The 14,721-nt window shown below is 38.2% G+C and overlaps 1 protein-coding gene and 1 pseudogene across 2 annotated transcripts in view; both read right to left on the minus strand.

The window, feature by feature from the left end:
* Positions 1–14,721, minus strand: part of ARHGAP24 (Rho GTPase activating protein 24) — a 666,840-nt gene that overhangs the window by 484,900 nt on the left and 167,219 nt on the right. The window lies entirely within an intron of this gene.
* Positions 1,841–6,168, minus strand: LOC147581900 (V-type proton ATPase subunit E 1 pseudogene; annotated as a pseudogene).

The following is a 14,721-nucleotide window of genomic DNA, read 5'->3' on the forward strand; positions in this document are numbered from 1 at the left end:
CCCGTGTCTCCCAAACACCAGCCACAAAAGTTTTCAAAGATTAACTGCAGGTTGATTTGTTTATTTGTCTTTATATTTTATATTTTCTTTATTGTTTTGTATTATATTACAGTATTGTAATCATTTTTATAGGAATATTTTTAGGTTGTGGAACAAAACACTTGAGTTTCCATTATTTCTTATGGGGAAATTTGCTTTGATACACAAGTGCTTTGGATTATGGGAATGTTTCTGGAACGAATTATGCTCGCAAACCAAGGCTTTACTGTAATGATTCAACATTTCTATACATGACACTGTGTTCATCATGATAAGTGTACTCTTTTTTTTTTATTTTTTTTTTAAAATTTTTTTTTCAACGTTTTTTATTTATTTATGGGACAGACAGAGACAGAGTATGAACGGGGGAGGGGCAGAGAGAGAGAGGGAGACACAGAATCGGAAACAGGCTCCAGGCTCCGAGCCATCAGCCCAGAGCCTGACGCGGGGCTCGAACTCACAGACCGTGAGATCGTGACCTGGCTGAAGTCGGCCGCTTAACCGACTGCGCCACCCAGGCGCCCCTGATAAGTGTACTCTTAATCCCCCTTATCTATTTCACCCCTCCCCCCACTCACCTTCCCTTTGGCAGCCATTCGTTTGTTTTCTGTATTTAAGAGTATGATTTTTTGTTTGTCTTTTTTCTTTGTTTGTACATTTGTTTTGTTTCTTAAGTTCCACATATGAGTAAAATTACATAGTATTTGTGTTTCTCTGTCTTAATTAATTTAGCATTATACTCTCTAGGTGCATTCATATTGTCCCAAATGGCAAGATCTCATTCTTTTTTATAATTGAGTTATATTCCATTATCTATATATCTATCTATCCATACACATATGTATATATATACCACATCTTTATGCACTCATCTTGGGTTGCATCCATATCTTGGTTAGTGTAAATAATGCTACAATAAACATTGGGGTGCATATAGCTTTTCAAATTTGTGTTTTTCTTTTCTCTGGGTAAACACCCAGTAGTGGAATTACTGGATGATGGAGTACTGATTTTAATTAGCCTCTAATTCATTTGCACTTCCTTGTGACAATGGGAAATAATTTAACCTTTCTCAGCCCCTCTTTCTTCTGGATCAAAAAATGGATCATCATTATCATATAATATCTAATAGTCTTAGCTTTGTATTTGTTACATATAAATTAAATAGCCTTTTTCTTTTTTAAAAAAAATTATGACAAGATATAGAGAAAGCTGATCAGGACTCAGCTTCCCTGAACTTCAATTCAATTAATTATTCATGACCTACATTGCTAAATTAGCCTAGGGCTCCCCTACATTTCCAAACAATTATGAAAGACATGGTAAATTAAAAAATCCTTTAGCATCCAGATGGCAAACCTTTAGTAAAATATAGTAACTTCAACCACTCTATAGTTGAGTATTCTCTGACAGCATTTTCAACATCCACAGTACACAAGTTATAATGGCCCTGAGTGACTGAAATTTAACATTTAATGAGCAACTACAATGGGTCAGGTACTAAGCTATAGTATCTCCAACTACAACAGCAATAAAAATAACAACCTAAATAACAATAACTAGGAGAATGACTAATATGTACTTGTACTTACTATGTGCCAGGCATTTTGCCAAGCAGTATCTCGTTTCATCCTTATAGCACAATGCTATAGAACTATAACTATCTACATGTTACAATTGAAGCCCAGTGAGGCTAAGTAATTGCCAAAGGTTACATGGTTAATTAGTGGAGAAATGAGATGAGAACCCAGACTGCCTATTATGGGTTAAATTGTGTCCCAAAAAGATACATTTTTCCATGTAAATCTTTTGTTTCAATAAATAAAACATATTCATAGCTTCTATTTTGTATCACATTTACAGATGAGGAATACTTCTAGGCCCAAATAGGTTAACAGCGAAGCTACTACTGCTGGAAGGAATGCATGCCCGCACTCTAGGCATTTTAAGCCTAAAGGAGAGACTTATTATTAGAGAACACCACACTTCACCCTCTAGGCTAGAGAACTGAAACCAGAGGAAAAGCAGAAGACTTAGTGAAGCTCCTGTAACCAGCATCTGATACCCTCACCTTCATGCTACAGAAGTAAATGACAGCTGTGCTACTTTTAGAAGTAGGTTTCCTGACTACATTAAGTGAAACTTTCTCTCATTGTTAACAATTGCACCACGGGCATTAGCTACAGAAAAGTATCCACTGATAAATACATACTATTAGTGAAGAGGGAGCCACACAGGTATCTTGTTTCTTCAAATATCAGGAACTTCCACATCATAGCAGGAGAGCAGTGGATCAACTCCACCTCTCCCAAAGGTTCAGTCCAAAAACTTCCTGTTGGCATTTGCACCAAATAAACCTCCCCTTCTGGCATCATCTGAGGGACTAGGAGATCCAGCCGGCTTTCTAGGGGATTGGAAGCTCATATTTTATGATCCCTATTATAGATCTCAATCCACCAGCTATTTCCTCAGGCAGGTAATTCCGACCAATTTGGACATCAACATCTTTTTTGGTGGCAATTTTGTACATAGGAATCGCTTTTTGCACTGCAGCCCTTACCAGAGGGAAATCCTGTTTCCTGCAATGAACAATCATCATTCTGGGCTCCAACAATTGGCACAAACCCTGGAGGACAAATCCATCCAGCAGCACTTTGTACCTGGTTGTATCTTTTACCACTTTGCTGAGTCTCTGTTTTGCTTCATTTAGTAGTAGGTCTGTAAAAAGGTCTTCTCTCGCTCTGAGGACTTTGAGTCTTGCTTGGTTCATCAAATTAAACATCTGAATTTTCTCCTCTTGCTCAATCTGCTTTTCTTTTTTCTCATAGTATTCCATTATCTTCAGTCTTTGGGTTTGCACAAGACAACCTTTCTCAATGTTGAACACTTCCTCTGCCTTTGCATCTATTTCTTCTGCTTTCTCATTGGATTCTTGTTCAATAAAAGCCATCATATGCTTAATCTGCTTTTGCACACCAACATCACTGAGGGCCATGGCAAAAGCAGTGCTAGGCTGAAGAGCCACTGGCTGGAGAAGAGATTAGAAGGGCCCCAAAAGGATATTTTGAAGTCCTAACCCCCACTGCCTAGGAATATGACTTTATTTGGAAATATAGTTATTGTAGATATAATTACTTAAGATGAGGTCACACTGGTGTAGGGTGGCCCCTAGTCCAATATGTGTCCTTATGAAAGGATGGCCATGAACACAGAGACACGAAGCAAGAACACAGGCGACAATGACGACAGAGATTGGAGTGATATAGCTACAAACCAAGGAAGATTGCCAGCAAACCACCAGAAGCAGGAAGATGCACAGTATGATTTCCCTACAGGTTTCAGAGGGACCATGGCCCTGCTGACATCTTGATTTCAGACTTTCAGCCTCCAGAACTATGAGAAAATACATCTCTGGGTTTTGAAACTACCTAACTCCAATGCCTTCAGCATGCCATGTTTTATTACCACATCAGCATTAAATCTTTCCTGGATGATAAAAGAAATATTCAATTATATGTAAAATAGGTATCATTTTTCAATTTTAATGAATTCTAATTACACGAAGATACACATAAGACAGATATATATATTTTTTAATCAGAGTTGCTAGTCTCTGCCTCAGCTGTTGTAAACACATTTTTTGTAGTTATTTTTAAATATTTTGCAAAATAGCCTTTTAAATTACAGGAATGGTCAACATCTATCCTGAAGCAATTTTCATCTTTAAAAAAGGATTCATTGTATTTTGTGGGTGGCTGTTCAACTATTTTATTTAAATAAATTAAATAAATTACCACACTCTAAGAGCTCATCTGGAAGAAACAGACTAATAGTAGAAAGGACAAACAAGACAAGCTTACACCATACATGATCCTACGCAACCAACAATTTACCAGACCACAGACACGGATTTGCCTTCCAGAGGAAAAAACCAGGAGAGAGAATACAGACTCAGGGGAAAGACAGGAAAGATACAGTGAGGATATCTTGTCTTGGAAGTCTTAGAGACTTCCAAGTCTTAGAGAAAGAGATGGGCACACAAGGAAAAGCAGGGTGGGGTGAGCAGAAGAAGAAAAATGAGCCTGAAGATATAAGGGGAAGCAGGTGGAGAACCTGCAAGGAAATGGGGAGGAGGGGTTGAGGGGGAAGGGGGGGGGGAGGGAGAGGGAGAGAAATACAGAGAGAAGAAAAGAGATGAGGCGGAAGGGACAGTAAGGGAGAAAAAATATTCTGAATTGTGTGAAGGTGTGACATTTTGTCTGTTCATTGCCCTGATGGCAGACATTTCTTCAGGGTCCTAGTGCCAGCTTCGACATGAAATGAGACATTCCATGGCACTTTTTCATAAAGATAAGTATCCAGTCAAAAATCCAAAGGAGGAAAGTCCTACTCTTATAAGTCTTTTTTTTTTTCATCTTGGCAAAGCATTTCTCTGAAACAAAAGAGCAGTGTATATCCCCATCACATTGTTGAAGAGTCCCTTTTAAGAGCCGCCACATCACATGCAATACTTGATCACCATCAAAGCCCAAGTTTTCTAGTGCCAAGAGCCAAGTGTGCTGTGGTTTGATCTTTGAAAAATATTTCTGGATAGTAAAGATCAAGGGCCATAAATATGGAGACACATCTTGTCACCATTCTACATTTGTGCTATTAGAGTATGATATCTATTAGGAGCAGGGGTTTCTCAGTAAAAGGCACAATTACAACAGCCCATAGTACAAAAGTAGCATTTTTAATGTATCGTATTTAATTTATAAATATATAATTGTAAATGTATTATTACATATTATAAATGTAAATACACATATACGTAATTAAAAATTACATGAAAAGCCTCAGGGTTCAAAGTAAATATCCTTTAACAAATTCAAACCAGAAAAAGTATCATGAAAAAGCAAAAGGAAACTCAGCAGCATTACAGTTGCAGATCTTGAAGCACATTTTTATTATGCTTTAAGAATAAACATGCCACCAGGTTAGAGTAGATGAGCCTTTCTAAATACCTGGATAAAGAAAGAGTTTCTCAAAGAGAAAGTTTTCTTCAGGTCCTGCTTCAACTTTCAGTGCTAGAAACTGTTTCTATATTTAATATACTGATAAATAGGTCCTCTATAACACATTCCATATGTTTTTAAATGTGTGCATGTGTCTTTTTTATAATCTAGATATTCCTTTTATACTTTGTTTTTTTAATCCAATTAAGCAATATCCAGTTAAAACACACAGATAAAAACTAATACTAGGAAGCAGAATCTGATAAATGATGCAATCAAGTGTATAGCTAGAATTCTCTAAAACCTAACACAATGGAGGGATCACTCTTTGCAGGGACAGACTGGAGGAAAGGTTTCATGGAAGGACAGGACAGGACCCAGGGCTGACCAGACTCACACAAGGAGGGAGGAGGGAATTCCAGGCAGGGAAAGGACTGGAAAAGGGAGTAATACTGGGGTGTGGGAGGAGGACAGTGGAAAGACACAGAGAAAGAAGGTTGACTGGGTCAATTATGATTGGAAAGCCCCAGCAAGAAGTGTAGCCAGTGTAGACTTGGGGAGAGAGGAAAGATAGGAAGAAAGCAGTGGTTTACTGAACTGGCACCAATATGAAAGATGGATTTAATTGCAGCAAAAGCTAAAGGCAGATAAATTAAATGGTTGCACAAAACAGCAATAATCCAGGTGTCAGAAGGTGGAGGGCCTGGGGAAGGGTGACAGTAATGAGAATGGAAGGAAGGAATATTATGAGAAATGAATGCTCAGAGCTTGGAGACAGGATGTTGGAGTTTTATCTATAGGATCTGCATTGTGCTTCTATTTCAGCTGGTGGTGGCAAAACATTTCTGAGCCTTTTCAGCCTTAGGTCAAATGCTTATGAGTCAGGAAGAGAAACATTCTTTTTTTTTTTTTTTAACCCCAGTTTTATTGACGTAAAATTGACAAATGCAGTTGTAAGATATGGAAAGCATACATCACAGAGAAATACTCTTCGAGAGTTGTAATTTAAGAATGGAAGACCACTCCTGCAACCTTCAGAATAAACCACTCAATTCTGCCCATATCTCTCTTAAGTTGGAAATTCTTTTTTTGAAGTTAGCATTTTTAATGCAGTATTTTCTTTAATAATAATTTTGAGGGGCGCCTGGGTGGCGCAGTCGGTTAAGCGTCCGACTTCAGCCAGGTCACGATCTCGCGGTCCGTGGGTTCGAGCCCCGCGTCGGGCTCTGGGCTGATAGCTCAGAGCCTGGAGCCTGTTTCCGATTCTGTGTCGCCCTCTCTCTCTGCCCCTCCCCCATTCATGCTATGTCTCTCTCTGTCCCAAAAATAAATAAACGTTGAAAATAATAATTTTGACCTTGTTGCCCCCAAATTATTGTTGTTGGGTGTATCTGAATCAGGATTTTAGGAAAGATATTTCATGTCTTCCCTAACTGCCTTACATAGGAGGAATCACATGAGCAAAGTGAAGGTATATTTTAACTGAGATATGCTTTCTATATCTCAATATATTTCTATATATTGAGTGGAAAACTCAATCCTGAGGTCATATACCTGGAAACTTCAAAAATCTGCATCAATTCTAATGGCCAAAGAATACATTTTAAAAGTTTTTTTTAACTGTACTGAAAAGACAAAAGAGATGAAAAAATTCATGGACTCACATACATGAAATTGATTCGTAAGCAAAGATGCCAAGCTTCTCTTCAAAGTTTAACCAGAATTTAGACACTTTTCTAACAAGAAGGCTACCTGCATTTTCAGGCAGGTAGAAAACAGAAATAAAGAAAGTGGCAAGACATTCATTCTTTGACTCTTTTATTAAACAACCAGTTATTGAATATCCATTTCTATACAAGGTGACAACTACAAAGATGAAGAAGAACCTGTCCCTAGGTGAATAATAGTGAAGTCTGGGATTTAATAGTACATTATAGTTTATCAAGTCCTTTCTCTTCATGTGTGAAGATCTCCAACAACCCTCAGAAAAAGTTAGGAAACACTTCTATTTTTTTAGATCAGAAAGTAAAATGATAAAAGGTCTTCTGTAACCCACATCTCATAATGCTCATGCCCATTACTGTTTCCTGGGTTATTCTCTTTATTCTGATGAGAATGCTCTCACTTACTCATTCAGATATTGATGAAATCCATAAATATAACTGAATACCCACCACACACCAGGCACCAAAGGCTTTGGAATGAAGAAGACGAAATAAACAGAATCGTTGTCCTCAAAAAGTTCACATTCAGGTAGGAAGGCAAGTAAACAGCTTTAGGGAAGTGATCAGTGACCCAAAAGTAAGCCCCGTGTGTCGATGTGCAAATCTCTGGGAGCTCCCTCCCCCAGGGCCATGCAAATCTGACCATCCTAGATCAAGACCCATCTTCACTATACAGCCTTCACTTTACAAAACCTCAGTTCACATTTGTTTGGTTTTGCCCCCAAATTTCCAAACAATTAGAATCTACAATTTAATCCTCCATTATGTATGTCCTTTTATATCTTCATTTTTTTTAAATGTTTATTTATTTTTGAGACAGAGTGAGTGAGCAGGGAAGGGGCAGAGAGAGAGAGAGGGAGGGAGGGAGGGGGAGGGAGAGAGAGAGAGAGAGAGAGAGAGAGAGAGAGAGAGAGAGAGAGAGAATCCCAAGCAGGCTTCACACTGTCAGCACAGAGCCTGATGCGGGGCTTGATCTCACAAACCTTGAGATCATGACCTAGGCTGCAACCAAGAGCCAGACACTTAACTGACTGAGCCACCCAGGAGCCCCAAATCTTCAATTTTTTTTAAGTTTATGTATTTATTTTGAGAGAGAGAAAGAGCACAAGCAGAGGAGGGGCAAAGAGGGAGAGAGAGAGACAATCCCAAACTGGCTCTGCATGGTCAGCATGGAGTCTGATGCAGGGCTTGAATTCACAAACTGGCCAGATCATTACCTGAGCTGAAACAGAGTCTGACACTTAAACTGACTGAGCTGCCCAGGTGCCCCTATATTTCCAAATTTTAAAATATGTTTCTTACCTACTATACCAGATTTCTAAGTCTCACATGGGCAAGAATGAAGTCTTATAGGCTCCTATATTCCTCTCTGAGGACCTGAGCATTCCACATCTGAACTGACGATTCATAAATATTTATTGCTAGATTTATATGTGTCATGTGATATAATTGAAACAGTATATTTTGCCTAGCTAATTTCAACTAAGATAAATTTCTTCAAAAGTTGTGGGAAGGAAATCTGGAATAAGAAAAAGATCTTGGTAAACATGTATTCCATCCTCACTCTAAATATTCTTAGTTGTTTTAATGATTTGACACCTATTAGGTTGGCACTAGCTCCTGCTGGGTTAATAATCTATATTCTTAGTAACAGAGCAGTCCAACTATTTTCTTTTTTTTTTTTATTTTTGTAATGTTTATTTTTGAGAGAGAGAGACAGAATGAGCAGGGGAGAGGTAGAGAGAGAGACACACACACAGAATCTGAAGCAGGCTCCAGGCTCTGAGTCAGCACAGAGCCCAACACACAGTTCAAACCCATAAGCTGCAAGATCATGACCTGAGCTGAAGTCAGACGCTTAACCGACTGAGCCACCCAGGAGTCCTCCAACTGTTTTCTAAGGACATAAAATTATTTATTGTCATCACCTAATATATGTTTATTCTCTATTGGATCCATGACATTAAAATGAATATTATGGAACCCAGACTTCTAAGTATCCAATACTATGGAAATATGGGTCTGTCTTAAACATCTGAATCAGTGCTGTCTCACAGAACTATAATGAAAGTCATGTATAAAATTTTCTACTACCTACAATTAAAAAAGTAAAAACAAACAGGTGACATTAATTTTAATAATGTACTTAAACCCAATGTATCCAAAAATGTATCATTTTAACATGCAAACAATATTAAAAATATTAGTGAGATATTTTACATTCTTTTTACTAAGTCTTAAAAATACAGTGTATATTTTATGCTTACAGCACATCTCCATTTGGAGGCTAAATTTTTATCAGAAATACTTGATTGTTATTAGGAATGAAATTTAAAACTCATAGTTTAAAAAGCAGATTTCCAGAAACCTAGTTATTCCAAAAAATACTTAAACTGTTTGCAACAATTGAAAAAAAAATGTGTTTAAAAATTTTTTTTTAATGTTTATTTATTTTTAAGAGACAGAGAGACAGAGTATGAGCAGGGGAGGGGCAGAGAGAGAGAGAGAGAGAGAGGGGGGAGACACAGAATCCGAAGTAGGCTCCAGGCTCTGAGCTGTCACCACAGAGCCCAACGCAGGGCTTGAACTTGTGAACTGTGAGATCATGACCTGAGCCGAACTCAGATGCTTAACAGACTGAGTCACCCAGGCACCCCAAAAAATGTGTTTTTAAACTCAAATATAAGTTAATTAAGTTAAAATTAGAAACAAATTAAAAACTCAGTTACTCAGTTGTACTGGCTCGAGGGCAAATGCTCAATAGCTGTGGTACCATGCGGAACAGCACAGAGCTGAGTCAATCACTATCCACCCTTCTCCTTCAGCAACAATATGCAAGGCATATGTTTCTTTGTCTTATTTTGGTTTGCACTTTGTTGTTTAATGGAACCTTCCTTTAAGTGGTGATAATGGAAGATGGTTGTAGTAGCTAATGCAAGGGAAGTACCAATCCTAGGTCCAGTCAAGGGTGTAAGCCAAGTGGGAGCTCTCTTCAACTAGACCCCTTGAGAATGTGCCTTCACTTTTCATGGTTTCACATATTTGAACTTGAGTAATCACCACAGGCAGGAGGAAAGAGGAATGAAAGACTGATAAAGCCTTTCTGATCTTCCAGGTGTTGGCCTCCCACATAAAGCCACGTGACCTCTTAGAAGTACCTTTCATTTCCTTAGAATGTAGATAAGCAGTTTTTAGTTGTACATATATGCATTTTTTTTCATAAAATGACCCTGGTAGGGTGCAGATATTTTAGTAAATACTTTAAAACTTTCATGTACACAAGACTCACGTGAGAAATTAGAATATAAATTCCAGGGCCCTCTTTCCAAAGATTCTAATTTTTCTCCGGGCTTTACAGGAGAAAGACTCTCTTTGCTCTCTTCACTCTGTTATGCCCTGGCCAATGGATTTCCCCTCTTAGGGAAGTAGAATCTCACTCTCTAAAGGCAGTTCAGCATGAGGCTCAGTTCAGAAACAGGACACAGAGCCTCTGTGCTCTACAGTGTTCTTCCTTTTCCCATTAGTAACCCTGAAAAATTCAGAATACCAATGCAAGCAGGTCATAGAAAAAAATAACAGCACTTGGCTATTTTCTGTCTAGTGTTGGGTTAAAGGAGCAAGGTTTTGTCTACAAAATTTTAGTGAGACTTGGTCCAGACCTGTACAAGCAACATGGAAATCTAGTCTGGAAAGCCAAGCCAGGTATTCAATCAAGATGGCCATTATTTTACTGTGTCCTTAGTTCCCCTGTAGTAGGTGTCTGGATGAGATTCAAAATGTTAGTCACCTTTGACACATTAACACTGATTCTTTGCAAACAAGTATTTTGTTTCCTCACAAAAATCTCCTTGCTCCTGTCACCAAAGAAAATAAACTATCAGCTTGCCTCATGCCTTATGCATTTATTTTACTTGGATAAAAGGACTGCACACTTTTCATTAACCAACTTAAGAGAAAAAGGAACTCAACCATAACTACTTCTTGTTTAGACCAGAAATTAAAAAGATGGAAAAGGGGCTGGAATGCTGGAGGGAGACCCAAGTACACGGCAGAGCCACAATGTGTCCAGAGACTGCTACAACAGTCTCACTAAAAAATTAAGGACAAGGTGCTGCATTTCTTAATTTAGCCCAGAGGAAATGCTTTTGCAAACACACATGTTTAATGTTGACCATTAGTGGTAGTGGGCAACAGAGTAACAATACATTTTGCATTTATATAGTTATTACAAAGTGACTTCTCCAATTAGTCTTTATAAAATCTCTGAACAGTAAATGTTCTTTTCCAGAATTTAATACACACAGAACTTATTTTCTCAAAGTTGCTCATAGGACTGACAGATTTGAGGCATGAAACTATTTTTAGGCTTCACAAAAGCACATGATTTAATACCCCAATTGGGCTATTCAGAAATGGATGTGGCAGAGCGAGATGTGGTCACTAACATCCGTGACTAATAAGCTCAGCTGGTTCTGGTCTTTCCCATCTCCTTCTCTCTCACCCTCCTTCCATTAATTAATCACCCAGTTTAGTCATGTTAACCCTTTCATAGTTCTTTACTCCTTTCCTCCATTATCAGCAGTGTCCAAATTCATCCTAGACTCCTGGACATTTACCAAATGTCTCCTGATATTCTCATCACTGCATTGTTTCTTTGCACCTGGGTTTCTCTCTGCTTGAGATGACTTTCTTCCTTCCTCTTCCACTTACAAACTTTAGAAAATGACTTAATTCCTTCTTTGTCTATCCATAAATCTCTTCTCATCCCTCTCTATTTTGTAGGTAGAACTTTTCCCAGAAAGGATAAACTTTCACCATAGACACTGGGTAATATCAATTTCCCAAAGGTTTTCAACTTGTGACCAAAATACGGGTCCTAATGTCTGTAGCCAGGAATCTGCAAAACCCACATGAAAACGTGATGAACCATGGAAGACCTAAGGCTGTGCTTTTTTATCGTTACAACTGAATATACCCTGGAGCTTAAGTATGCTTGTCTTCACATTGTTGCATGGCCATTTTTATTTATATGTTGTTGAACTTGAAACCTGTCCAATATGACATGACATACACTTATGGTCAAAAGGTGATCAATAAATCATGCAAAAGATTATAATCTTCTCAAAAGCCAGAGGGGAAATAGACTTCTTCAAGGAAGCAGTTCTTTACTTTAGTTTATGAAAAGTAAATAAATAAACATTCCCACCATACCAAGGATTCCCGTGCACAAGTCAACAGTGGTTGTGATGGACCTATTTCTGCTGCTTGATGGCCCTGTCACATGGTGATACTCACAAGCTGTTCCTGTGTTACAACTGCTAAGCCACAAAGCCACATGCAACCAAAAACTCTCCTAGATCCCTGCAGACAAAGGATGAGAATACCATATCAATGAGTCTCTTATTAACCCTCAGTAAATAAACACCTGTAGTCTCTTCCTTTTCATGGTTCTCAGTAGCTTTCAACATGCACCCTCCATCAGTCAATAAGCTACAAAAATGTTGGCATTTGTATAAAAGAAAACAGAACCTTGTAACCACCAAGTGTGACTAATAGTGGAAAATGCATTCACTGACAGAAAGAGTTCACTATGCTACTTAAAATAAAAGATCAAAATCTCACGAGAGTAACAGTAGTGTAACTACTTCATACAGTCCCCGGGGTTTTGAAGATACCAAATCAAAATGAGATGCAAACATATATGAAATAAGCAGTACTATCAAAACATTAAAACTGTCTTTCTCCATCCCAGATAAATCATGCTGACATTCATAAATTACAGCTAAGGAGAGAAACCCGAGCACTGAGTCACTATCACACCTCTATCGGAACATCAGAAGTGCTGGCAACACCCATCATATTATAGGGTGCTAAATCCAGACACACTATTAAAAATAGACATTCTAATAGAAGTCACTCTGTCCTCATATCTGATAATTCTAAATTAATAACAATTTTTTTCTGGACTCAACTACTACTTGATTTGGGACGCTCCTCCTCTTTTTAGCATTTCCTACCAACCCCATCCCTTCCAGCTCCGTTCCTTCTTCACTGAAACCCAGAAACAAAGCAGAGAAAGAGACTGTGATACCCTGCAGTTTACAGATCTCATCTTTCAGAAAGACAAAATGGCTTGTCAGGTTGGAGAGTCTATTTTTGGCTTAGGTTTCTCCTTATCTTGGAGTTTCCCATGAAATTTTATCTTATTATGAGAAAAAAAAATCAAAAAAGGGCTGTTTTCTATTATTTTATTTCTTATGGGAGAGACTTAAATCAATAGAGAAGATTTAGGAGAGTAAAAAGTACATAGTAATGTTGTATTGTTTACTTTTTAAATTTTCTATTTTCATTCCAGTAGACTTAATAAGGTGTTATATTAGTTTCAGATGTACAATACAGTGATTCAACAATTCTATACAACACCCAGTACTCATCACAACAAGTGCATTCCCTGATCTCCATCACCTATTCTGCCCACTTCCCCTCTGGTAACCATCAGTTTTCTCTCTATAGTTATGAGTCTGTTTCTTGGTTTCTCTCTCTCTCTCTCTCTCTCTCTCTCTCTCTCTCTCTCTCTTCCTCCCTCCCTCTCTCCCTCCCTGTCCTTTGATCATTTGTTTCTTAAATTCCACAAATGAGTGAAATCACATGGTATTTTGTATTACTTTTTTTAATGTTTATTTATTTTTGGGAGAGAGAGAGAGAGAGAGAGAGACAGAGCATGAGCATGAGCAGAGGAGGGGCAGAGAGAAAGGGAGACACAGAATCTGAGGCAGGCCCCAGGCTCTGAGCTGTCAGCACAGAGAGTAACGCAGGGCTCAAACTCAGGAACCACAAGATCATGACCTGACTTAAAGTCGGATGCTTAACCAACTGAGCCATGCAGGCACCCCATGTATTGTTTACTTTTTAATTGCCATCTCCTCTCAACTTCATCCTCCCCAAGGGACTGACTCCTTCCAATGGAGGAATAACTTCCTATTCCTTACCGTGCATATACATCTTAAGTGCCCACATATCTAGTGGTCTAGAAAATGCAGTATGATGCAGAGACCACAAGGGAGCCATGGTACACAGATAATAACCACCACAACAGCAATAACATTTAGTGAATGCTTACTATGTGCCAGGGATGTTTCTAAGCACCACTATCTATTAGCTCATTTAAACTTTACAACAACCACATAAAGGAGTTCTATTTTGGTTTTCATTTTCCAGAAAAAGAAACTACTACCAACTGAGATTAAGTAGCTTGACCAAGAACCACAGAGCTGGTAGAGCAGGATCAGAACCTGAGTGAGCAATCCAGAGTCTACATACTCTGAGCTACTGTAATATTCAGTTTCCCAAAGAGGGGAGAGAATTCAAAGTGCATATGATAAAAGTTTTAGGTAAAGAACATTAATGTGTTGTTAATTGCATCTAAAGTTAACTGGATGTAAACAAGGGTGGGAAGAGGCAGGGAGGAAGCCTGAATATTAGGGATTAACCGAAATTCAGTGCTATCTCAGCCATTTAACATTGGCTAAACACAATGACAAAAAAAAAAAAAAAAAATGCCCTGGACTTCTGGGTTTTTTTGCTTGTTTGTTTGTTTGTTTGGGGTTTTGTTTTATTGTTTTTGTTTTTCTATCAGATGCAAGCTGTGGTACATACCTATAATGACAACAGGTATGTGCAATAGAAAAAAGTCCTCCTTGTCTTTTGAATGTCTCTTATGCAGAATTGGCCAGGAACGATACACTATTTTCAGTCATGTTAGAAATAGGGAGTAGGGTTATAAAATTGTACATCATCTTCACCTTCACAACCTGAGGCTGATTCAATTTTCAGGGTAGACTTAAAGAAAAAGAATCAGGGAATGTGGAGCTGGGGAAATTGCAAAAGAACTAGAACAATAACTGTGAGGGTTAATTTAAGAGGCTGAAATGATGCTATAAATAGCAGCCATTTACACTAGT

Source organism: Puma concolor, chromosome B1 (genome assembly GCF_028749965.1).
Source record: "Puma concolor isolate L17-30 chromosome B1, mPumCon1.1.hap2, whole genome shotgun sequence".
Lineage (NCBI taxonomy): Eukaryota > Metazoa > Chordata > Mammalia > Carnivora > Felidae > Puma > Puma concolor.